Source organism: Colletes gigas, unplaced genomic scaffold (genome assembly GCF_013123115.1).
Source record: "Colletes gigas isolate AHSC1104 unplaced genomic scaffold, ASM1312311v1 Colletes_gigas_Sc00008, whole genome shotgun sequence".
Classification (NCBI taxonomy): Eukaryota; Metazoa; Arthropoda; class Insecta; order Hymenoptera; family Colletidae; genus Colletes; species Colletes gigas.
Window position 1 is genome coordinate 4,600,402 of NW_025106637.1, and position 11,080 is coordinate 4,611,481.

Here is an 11,080-nt window from a genome sequence, read left to right on the forward strand (position 1 = left end):
GGGTTATTTAATTGACAAATATCCGTTTTTACGCCATTTTGCTTCAACTTGGCCGAATACTTTGCGTCTTCCTTTTGTTTCCTCTCTTTTTGTTCGTTTAATGAAAAATATCGGGAGAATGGCACGGTGCCAGACTTTTACCTCGTGGTCGATCGTTTCGTGCAGCTGAGCTACGACGTGTCTCTCCAATATTTTAAAGACGCTCTACAATACCGTTAAATGAACATCACTGTGATCTCACAGTCAGAGAATGTAAAGCGGGACTTGTCAAATTCTTGTTATTAAAATATTTTTAATTATTTGAGAATAATTCAAATTTCCTTAAACTCTGTGTTGTTGGAAATTGTTGCATCATTTATTATTTAGTACTTCTGAAATCATTGATACAAAGTAATAGGAAAATCTCTAAAATTTATCCGCACGCAATACGTTTCAAGAAGAATGAAGAAAACGGTCCCGGATTAAGAGGAATGTGGTATGTACTACGAGTAAGTAGAATGTCGACAGCGTCGAGTAATTTCGCCTTACGAAAGCCCGACTATAAGGTCTGACCCAATACGACTCGCGTGAAAGGTCTATTTCTCTTCCCGGAATACAATTTGTTTGTCCACGCGTATATCTGTGTCCGTAAAGTAAGTACAAATCACGATTTTACGAATATAAAATTCTCCAAACTTATGTAACATGACACATATAATAATTCGTTAATAAAAACTCAGTGATCTGATAAAGTAAAATAAAATATGAATTATCGAAACAATGTTGGCTATCGAAATACGAGAAAAATTTATTCGTATTGTTCAGGTGTAAAGAATTTACGAAATTCGCCATATATAAACGTAACATTCCTATGGATTCATACTTTTTAGATGGCCTTTGTATTCAGGTGATATTTTTGGTCGTCGAAAGATTCTGTAAGCGAGCCGGCAGGCGTTGAGGTCAACTCCCGAGGGTCGGCGTCCCTACCATTTATAATCATGTGTGTCCCCACATAGGGAATTTCTGCGAGAGAGGAAAGGCCGAAAATTTATCGAGATCCACGTAAGACAGGTAAACGACCCGAGTAAACTTTCTTCCGTGAAAACTTGTTTAAAAATTTTATTCCACCACGGAGAACCAAATTTTAAAAATATAATTTAACGGCATAATACACCATCGAATCGATAACGTTAATAAAACATTATTTTTTCATGCTCTTGTTGAAACAAAGACATTATAAATGAAAGCTTGCTATTACGAATCGAACGTTGAACCAAGTAGAGAAGAATTTCCTGGAAAAAACTGGAGTTTATTCGTACCGCAAAATCCTGTAGAATGGGCTCGTACCATCGAATGTACTTTATTGCTGTTTGTATTGAATTTTTCTTAAGTCGTTATTTCACTGTCGCGGCAGCGACAATTTTATTGCAAGATGTGCAGAGAACGTCGGAGACGAATAGCGTAGCTCGCACAGAAACGCAATCATCCGTCTTACTATTTTTATTCCCGTGGCAACTTCGTTTTTGTTACTCTATAAGTAATACAGGATGACAGAGCATTAGCCAAGGAATTGGCAAGGTGTCGTGTTTCAGGAACAATCTTCGTCGATGAAGAAACATTCCTGCGATTCCGACAGTGGGAATTTTATCAACCGTTGCACAGTGGTGTCCAGTCACGTAATTTGTTTAGATTAACAAAAACTGTCTTCTGTAAGACGAACAAAGTAAACTGATGCTCGAGTAAAGATTCTAATGTTCGTGTTTTGTTAAGGAATGTACCGAGTAGGGGCAGTCGCGGAACATTGGGGGGGGTGGGGAATATCCATCGTAACGTTCGAAAAATCAAGTCTCCCCGTCGAAGTTTGTCCGTACATATTCGTCGATATAGAGTTCGGCAAAGGTCGTCTGCATTCAAGTAGCTCGTTTGGTCGTCGAAAGGTTCTCGAGTTCGAGGTTGATTCCTGAAGGGCTAACTTTCTCGGCGCTGATAATCATGCTCCTGCACGTACGGAGTTTTATGCGAAAGCAAAGAAACGAAAAACTTTTCTGAATGGGCCAGCTTGGAGGACTTTCTCCAAACAATGTAACAACAACTGCGGAGTTCCGCGGAAGTTAACGAGCACGATTCCGCGCAATGAAACATTCCGAACTTTTTCATCAGAAATGTATCGCGGGGAGTATAGAAAGATTATTCATTAATTCCGTGGGAGCAAATGATCGCGAATTTTCAATTTATAAATCGACTGCTCGCCCCGACGTTGATACAAAATTCGATTGTGAATTTAGCCGGGGACACCGACGATTACGGGATTGGTGCAGACCGTTAGAAGAAACGTTCTAACGGAAGCGCTCTGTATCAAGGAGTCCAAAGAACCCTACAGATTTCAATTTGCTGCTAACGACTCCCATAGAAAACTCTTAAAGGGACCTTACAAATCACGAGACCATCGTCGAGAATAATCGCGTATGTAGTCTTTTTCACGGCGAAAAGAGAGAGGTCAGGGCGGTTCAATGTTCCACTGGTAAGACGACGAAGAAACAGAGAACAGTCGTGGTTCTGTTCATGGGTCATGAATTGTAAAGCGTCGCTGTTTATATTCAGACATTCGAGCCGGCGTGGCCGCGGCGCGCGGCGTTTCGTGCCAGCTTCCGGAAAGCGATATAAAGAAGAAAGCGAAGCGGCGACGTTAAAAAGGATCACCCAGCCCTGCTCAAGAGGGATCTGGCATTTTAATAAATTGAAATTCAACTGCGAGAACGTAGGCGGATAGCATTTCGTGCACGAGGGGGGTGAGAAAAAAAGGGCGGCAGGGGTTCAAAAATTCCTGGATATATACATTAAAATACCCTCATTCTGCTCGATTTGCTTAGGAGCGAATGGAACGCCCGCGCAACGGAAGTTTCAGTATTTCGAATCCAATCCATCTTGCAGGGGTAATTGACTGCCTCTATAACCTCCTGGCATCGATAGAAAGCGTAGGGGTACTTACATTAAATACGTGTTCGCTGAATACAGTCGAACCTCTATTTTTCCTATCAAGGGTGGATTCTAGTCCAACTCTAAAAATAAGTGACATTCACACTATTCGTACACTATTTAATTTTATTAAGGAACAGCCACGGAAAAAGATAAATTTGTTTTACGAATGTGTTAATTTTAATATATAAATCACCCTCGTACTCCGACCATGGTACAATTATTTCATAGCTGACATAATCCTCCCCCCAGCGTGACAGAGAGCATTAAGACATTTTCTTAGTAAAATTGGGGCTTTTTAAAAATTTCATTTAATTTTTCACGGACGAAATAAAACTGAATTGTACGTGCTCTGCTCGGATTTTTAATTTTATGTCAGACCGGTATTAAAGTCTAATTTTATTACACAGAACGTTAAAGCTTTATGTCACATAAGGTGCACGGCACATGTGTCATTTGATAGAGTACTAGTTTAAAGTCTAGTAGTCTGCTTCGTAGCTAATATTTCAGCAAATTATGCGCCCGTACTTTCCATTGGAACGTAAAGAGCAACCAAATAAAGTGTTATCTGTATTAGAGAAAATTTGTAGAAGTTCTGTTTGTTGTAGACATTCTCTGTTCGCGCGATAAAACACTGAAAAGGAAGAACGATAAAATGGTTGAACATTTGGATAACGGAGATTCTATTGTACATCGTTTATCATGTATGTTCGACAAATTGAGGATACTTTGGTGAAATGGTTTCATCGTGTCTAGTATATACGTTTCTCTATTATTTTGATCTGTTGTAGTGTATAAAAATGTTACCAACCGCCTTTCCTTCCCAGTTAGATCGTACTCCGTTTTATTTCGCATGCTAATCAATTTATTATTACTGTATTCTTATAAAAAAATAAGTTAGAGAAAAGGAAATGTTGCAATGCAAGAGAAAATACTGTGCAGAGATGAGAAGTTGTCTGATGGGTCTGATCAGTGATAGTATAATCTACTCTAAATGTCCAACACCCGTTTTCGTCAAGTAATCTTCTGTCAATTCTCTTGACATGGTCATTATTAGTCATATTCATTAACAGTATTGGTATTCGTTAATACTATTAATTTAATATGATAGACTTATGTAATTTAATATTGAAAATTTTGTAGCACATAGCAGCGTGCTTTAGATAAAATTGATTTAATATCGAGAACAAATTTTCCCGTTAAATGTTTATCCTGAAACGTAACAGACTTTAACTAAAAGAGATCTGTTGTGTAATGTTTGAATATTCAGTAGCAAAAATTGATTTCATAATGCATTGTGCGATATGCACAATATCGATGCAAAAACGATGGCACAAGAAGAGAAACAAAACACTAGAGATGTTTTTGATGTGTTGTCTTATTTAAAAAAAAATCGTTATAAGAAATAGCAAACATATTTTCAATAGCTAACAATTTACCCCACCATTTTAACAAATATTCATACGTACATCGATATAATATTGTTCTTCAATATTTGTTTTCGTTGAATTAATTCTAGTTGGGAGGAAAATATTTTGTTGTACTCTCTGTGCGTGCCTCTATATTTGCGAGATGTACGAACAAAATATTGTAGTTATTCACCCTGCATGTATGCCCGTAATAAATGTAGAGTGGACTAAATTAGAACTATAGGCACCGTGAATATTAAAAGACCTGCGATATGCAAAGTATGTCGCAGGGTATATATGTACATGTTAAACACATCGTAGAATGTGCAGACCCATAGAATGATGTTCGCTTTAAGTATCGCAGCGTGGAAAATTGTTCACGTGGAAGGTTGTAGGGTGAATACTTCCACCACCTAGAATAATGCTCAGCATATTTCACAGCTACCGCAACATTTATCGCATACAAAGATTTTTTTCCTACCACTTTCTAGCTTTTCTCCTGTTATAAAATCCAGCATTACTTCGGGCACAGCAGACTCGGGAAATATAGAAATAAACCAAGACGAGAAACAAATAATTTTCCGAAATGGACTCGTGAGTGCTCGCATTAATATCTGTAAAATCGGGAATCTACAACGGAACGAATCTTACTCCGTGTTTTTTTATTATATTCCAGGGTATACAAATAGAGCAATATTTTAATTCTATGCAATCTGTTGCTCGTAAAGTAACGGACTAGAAGTAATTAACCCCGATATTCGCGGAGATTAGCGGCGCGCGAAGAATTAGGTTCCAAGGATGAAAAATTAATTAAATATTAACTTGGATTAATGCAAATGTGGTCAGAGAGTAATTTCTAACGGTAAAAAGTATAAGCAACAGTGTTGATTAGTCTGGTTTGAATTATTAGAAATAGAAATCAATTATTTGGTTTAAATTTCTGTACAAATTCCAAGCATTAATTTGGATCTTCTGTGCACGTGTGTTCTATTGCTCAAGAAATAGGGACTAGAAGTAATTAATCTGTGAATAATTACGTCACCGCGTTACAATTCAAAGGGTTAACTGGTTCTTGCCGTATTATCAACAGTTAAGAAACTACAATAAGCAATTAGAAATGAAACATAAATTGTGTGGGAACGGGGGACGTGTGCATTGTGTCGCTGGGCCCGACAGAACATACAACTTCGCGCTCGGTAAACTTAAATTAGTTTCACGCGATATGGTTAAACTTAACCTCGTAGATATTACAGTGACCAAGGCAAATCAAAATGGAGGGTAATCGAATTTCTACCATTCTTGACGAAACGATTTCCTTGCATACACCTTTGTAGATTTTAATTTAAATTAACACGCAGAAATAATATCAAATACAACGCGCGATCTTTCCGCTCTTTAAATTATTCGAATCATTAGCTCGATCAGTTTTAAGTAACATCGCCATGAATATAGACAGTGTTATGCATTTAAAAGTAAACAACCGTCAGCGAACGTGACGAGACCGAGAACGTGACAATTTTTCCGTGAATTTCAGAACATTTTCAAGTATCGATACATCGGGAAAAAGCAATTTACAGCTTCTCCAACAGAATTTGGAACTCATTCATTATTCTTTAATATTAGAAGCAAGACGAAGAATGAAAATGCTGTTACGTTCGAAATTAAACTTAAAATATTTCGTCCACATTTTTGTGAATGATCAAGAAATATAAACGATCCGGTACGCGATATTGAGTATCGGGAATCCATTAACGAATACATAGCCAGTTGGAATTTCAATTTAATTATGTCAGTTGTATAGACCAGTGCCCTAATCGTTCGAGATTGTTAACGAACTTTGATATTGTTGCGGGTGGTTCATTAACTGATTGAGTGTACTTTTTGTGATCGCGCAAATACCCGAAGAAAGTAATTCTACGGGCACCCTGATGAAGGCAGCAATGTTGTCCGAAGGTCCGTTATAAACCTGCATTCAACGGAGACGTTACCCAGAATGCCGGACTTTCCTCTGTAATTGATGGGGGGAAAGTAATACCTACGACACCCAAGGATAACAATCGTTAACTGGTGGTTTATACGTTCAATATAGGAAGCATTCATTTATAAAATCAATTACGATATCGTAGCTTTGAGAGTTCGTTACAGTTACGTTATTGCTGATCAAAGTGCTCGCTATGTATACCGTGCAAATTTCTCAAGGCGATTTATACGCTGATTTTACGTCTATAAATAATACTGTTAATTAGACGATAGGACGGAACTACCGGGAAGATCTTAAGAAGAGGAGAATTTGATATGCACAAGTCTCCCTTTGAATTCACAAGATTTGGATAATTCTCTTTGCCCCGGAGTTCTATATCCACGAATGGAAATACCACGTATTTCACGTTAAATCAAATTGCGAAAGAAGCGTTTCAACACTTCGGTTACTTTATGTCGTTTTCTTGTCGCGTAAATCGCCGGATAATAAATTCCAAAGAAATATTAATAAATTTCTGTCGCGTTTGTTTTACCAGGCACTTTAGGAAGAAAATTTGACAATTATCCGCGGTGATAGCAAAAAAGAAACGACTTTTATTTCCAACTGCAGTTCTAATTTTGAGGGTACAAATAACTTTCTGGCGGCAAATGGAATAATGAGAGCCTGCGGTTTGCGATTTTCCTGGACTAAAAGCAGAGCAGACTTTCTGGTTGGCATTTGTACCTACGCGTATGTGTACATGCGTGCACAATATGCTCCCATGTACTAGTACATGTATAAGCAATTTGGGGACTCGTGTAAATGTTTCAAAACTGATATTACGTTAGATTGTAATCTGCTGGCGCAAACAAATGAAGTACTTTCGTCCATTTTGTGATATTTTTTTAGACAATGCGAAGAAAATGAAAAATAAATTATTAGTTGACAATTTAGTTAACCATCGATTTATTTTTTCTACTTGATATGTGCACTACAGTTTTTATTCCATCTAGAAACCATAATACCAGCAATTTACTGGCACTCTACGTTTATAAATTCACATTTAATTATACCTAATTTAAATTTTGCCATTACTTTAATTTAATTTTTATGAAAAAGTCTTTCAAAAATATTCTCATTCATTTCATTTCACTTCAATTTTGTGCTTTTACTTACTCGTTGTTTTACATTTACATTTATTAATGTTAATTAAAATCTTATACTGGGTTTTATGCACTTTCAATCATCAATTTCATATCAGCAGCGCTTCTTTTTGTCACGGGCAATCAATTAAATGTTATCGTGTGAAATCGAAATGTCATTTTGATTGCGGTGAAAGTTTTTACGCAAAAAATTCTCAGTCCCTTTTTGCTTCTATAGCGAATAGTTCTTGCGCACTGCAGTGGCAATTAAACGTCTCTGAAGTACGCAAAATGTGGCAACTAAATGGAACCTGTTATTGCCAATAAATGTGTCGCGAAAAACAAAAATAATTGCATACATAAGTAGGAAACAAATTGCTTCGGTTTGAAACAAATTAAAAGCTAAAGTTTTCTTTTCATTCGAAGTTTTAATTCAACTGTAGAAGCGTGATAATGATTTTTACAAATATTTTGATGGTTTCAGAGGAACAATTGTATTTACGTGTGAAAATTTCAAACCGTAGCAATGTTTTGTGTGTAATAATTGGAATCGTTAGGCATTTTTACGAAATCTATTATGTCGTCAAGTAAGAGATTATAACTGTTTGTGCGTTTCAACAGAGAACACAATGCAGATCATTACAAACACGCGGGAGTCTAATGCGAAGTTTGAAATTGAAAAAAATTAAACAAAATTGGACGCGATTTCAAAGGTACTTACACACTTTCTCTATATTGAAGGTATTCTCTTCATATCTTGTACATTTTAAATAAATGGAGACTAGATACTCGAATTCTAAACGTTGTATTTACCATGTGTTACATTAAAATTGTGTCTGTAATATGTATAATCAATTAAATGAAAAAAAAATAGAATTAAAAGTGAAAATGGAATATTCTGGAATAATTAACGTAGTTGAAGATTCGTTAAACGTTTCCTTTTGGAGCGAATAAAACTTTAAAAAATGTGATCGCTTGTTTTACGCATTTCTCTTTCGAGTACTTATTCCGTGCAGAAAGCGAATAATATTTAATTAACTGTCGCACTTTAAGCATAGTAGCTTGATTTAAATGAGATGTAAAATAACTGCAGAGTCAAGTTATTCGGTGAAAATATAATTATTACATATTCATTAATTTTTTTGATCCCAGAAATAACGCCGTCTACGCAATAATTTTGAAACGTCAGAAGTTTCTTTCTGCTCGACAAAGCGTGGAAAAAGAAATTTGTAATAAAGAAAAAAAAGCAAGAATAAGGAACCACCTGTGAGTGGCATCGCAAACGAAACTTCAACAATTGCCAAGTTTTCAAAGTACGTAACGTTCTGATAATACCGACTGAAATACCTCGACGAAAATCCATTTGCAGTATATCACGGGGCTCGTATATCACGTTAAAATTATCGACACGAGCGATTTGATTTAGCGTGCCTTAACGGCAACCGGAGGTAGGAAAGTTGTCCCTTGAAAATTTAAGAGAAACCATGCCTGACTGCGGCCAGGGGAAGAAAAACCGAAAGTAAACAATTAAAAACGAGCCACTCGTACGTAACGTTCCGCGGTGTTCGTGCGACGGAACAAAAGAAATATTCAAAATCCACTTTAGCACCATTTGCGAAACGCTAAAGTCAACCCGGAACGTTTAAACGCAAAGTCGTGTTTATTCAGCCGGCGTTCGTTGGAGCCATGCGCGTGTGTACGGCGGTGAAAATGTTCGTAAGAAAACAAACCACTAAAAACAAGTAGAAGTGCACCGGTACGCGTCGGCCGATGTAACTCTAACCTTTCCGTTAATAAAAGGGCGCACGGGAAAGGTAGAAACCGTGGGCAGCGAGGCAGCGTAGGGGGGAAAAAAACTCGAGCGACGAAAGGAGACGGCCGGGGAAAGATCGACACGACCAATCGACGATCGAAGCTTCGCCAGCTGGTCGCACGAAAGCAGTGTTCTTCGAACATACCTGAGGCAACCCGTCGACGAGTCCCTGCGTCGTCCCTACACGGCCCTCCGTTCCTTCCCCAGGAAATGCTCTCTTCGCGAGGAGCCGTGAGATGCTCTTTCGCGCGCGCACCTACGATCATCCCTTTTCTCTCACCTCTTTGCTCTCAGCACCCTCCACGATCACTGACTGCAGCAGAGTCCACACGGCGCTGCGACACTCGCAGTACCGCGCTTCCTCGATCGTTAACGCGAACTCATGTACCGAGAAGCAACACTGAAAGCTACGCCGTGAAGAAAACGGGGTGCACACCCCCCACCCTCGACCGACAGTACTATCGGATCTTTTAAAGGATCGCGGAGGAAAGAGTGCCCGTGGTAGTTGCGCGGAGGAGCGAACGTACCTGCCTGGAGGAAGTTACGAATTCGACTACCGGTCGACGCCCGTCGACCGCGCAGCACCCTCTCGAAAGCGCGGCGAGACGCGCGCGCAGTCACGCGGGAGAAACGCACCGATATCGGGAGGAAGAAGCACAGGGGATAAGGGAATCTCCGGAGCGCGATGATACCTCCTAAGAGGGAGCAACGCCGACAGAATCGAAGAGAAAATCCTCGTTCGTGCATGGTTCGCGTGGACCGTCTTGAAAATGGTGAACTCGAAGCCATAAAGCACGGAAACGTCCAAGGAGCGCTTACGTCATTTTTACGAGGACACGTGGGAGCCCGGGACGATTATGACAGCGTACGTGCCGGAATAAAAAAAGTGACGAGACTTTTGGGAGGAGATACAGCGCGCGTTTACTTTGATGACAAATGGGAAACGATGTCGGGGATATGGAACACGCCGGAGGAGAAGATCAAAGGGGGACAATGTCGTCTTGAAAGTTGATAGCAGCGCGAAGCGACATAGAGGAAACAGGAAAAGCAGGCGAAATGTTATTTTGAGTATCGCGTAGTCGATGAAGTTTCAGACGCGCGAAAAGCACTATCAAGAAGCGATGGGAATTTCGAGCGTTGGGTAATTTTTCCGAAGGAAGGTTCCAAGGGTGGAGAAAACTCATAACTTTTACGCAACCATGCAAGCACAGGAGAGGATGCGAGCACTGGAGATATGGAATAGATTGGACGGAAGAACAGGGAGTGTGCAGCGTGCAAATGTAACACCGAGGGGAAACAACGGAAAAAGACGGAGAAAATGTATATTAGTCGTATGCGTGGGTGTGTAGAAAGGAGCGGGGAAATGACCCCAGTGCGCGTGACTGTGAGAGTAACCATCACCAAGCGTTCATCCTGCAAAAGCGTCTCTACGAAACTTCCCCCAGATTTCCTCCGTCCGAGGTTTCTATCCCGAATGTCGAACCACCAAGACCTTTGCGCAGTCTCCAGATCGAACATCCTTCCATTGAAAGCACGAAAGCCCCGAAAGCTAACGCACGGTGGCCTTCTACGAGGATGAAATGTTTCGACACGCGAGGATTTCACGGAACTCCCTGTCGATGAGTTTTCTCGGTTACGTGACTGCGGCAATTCGAGAGCCAACTTTGGGAACTGAGCGAGCAATCGAATGGTTGCTCGATATAGAACGTTTATAATTTTTTGAACGCGAAATGTCTTTTATAATATAGGAAACATTAGCAGTTGTGTTAATTTAGTTCTCACTGCCTATTACAAGAAAATG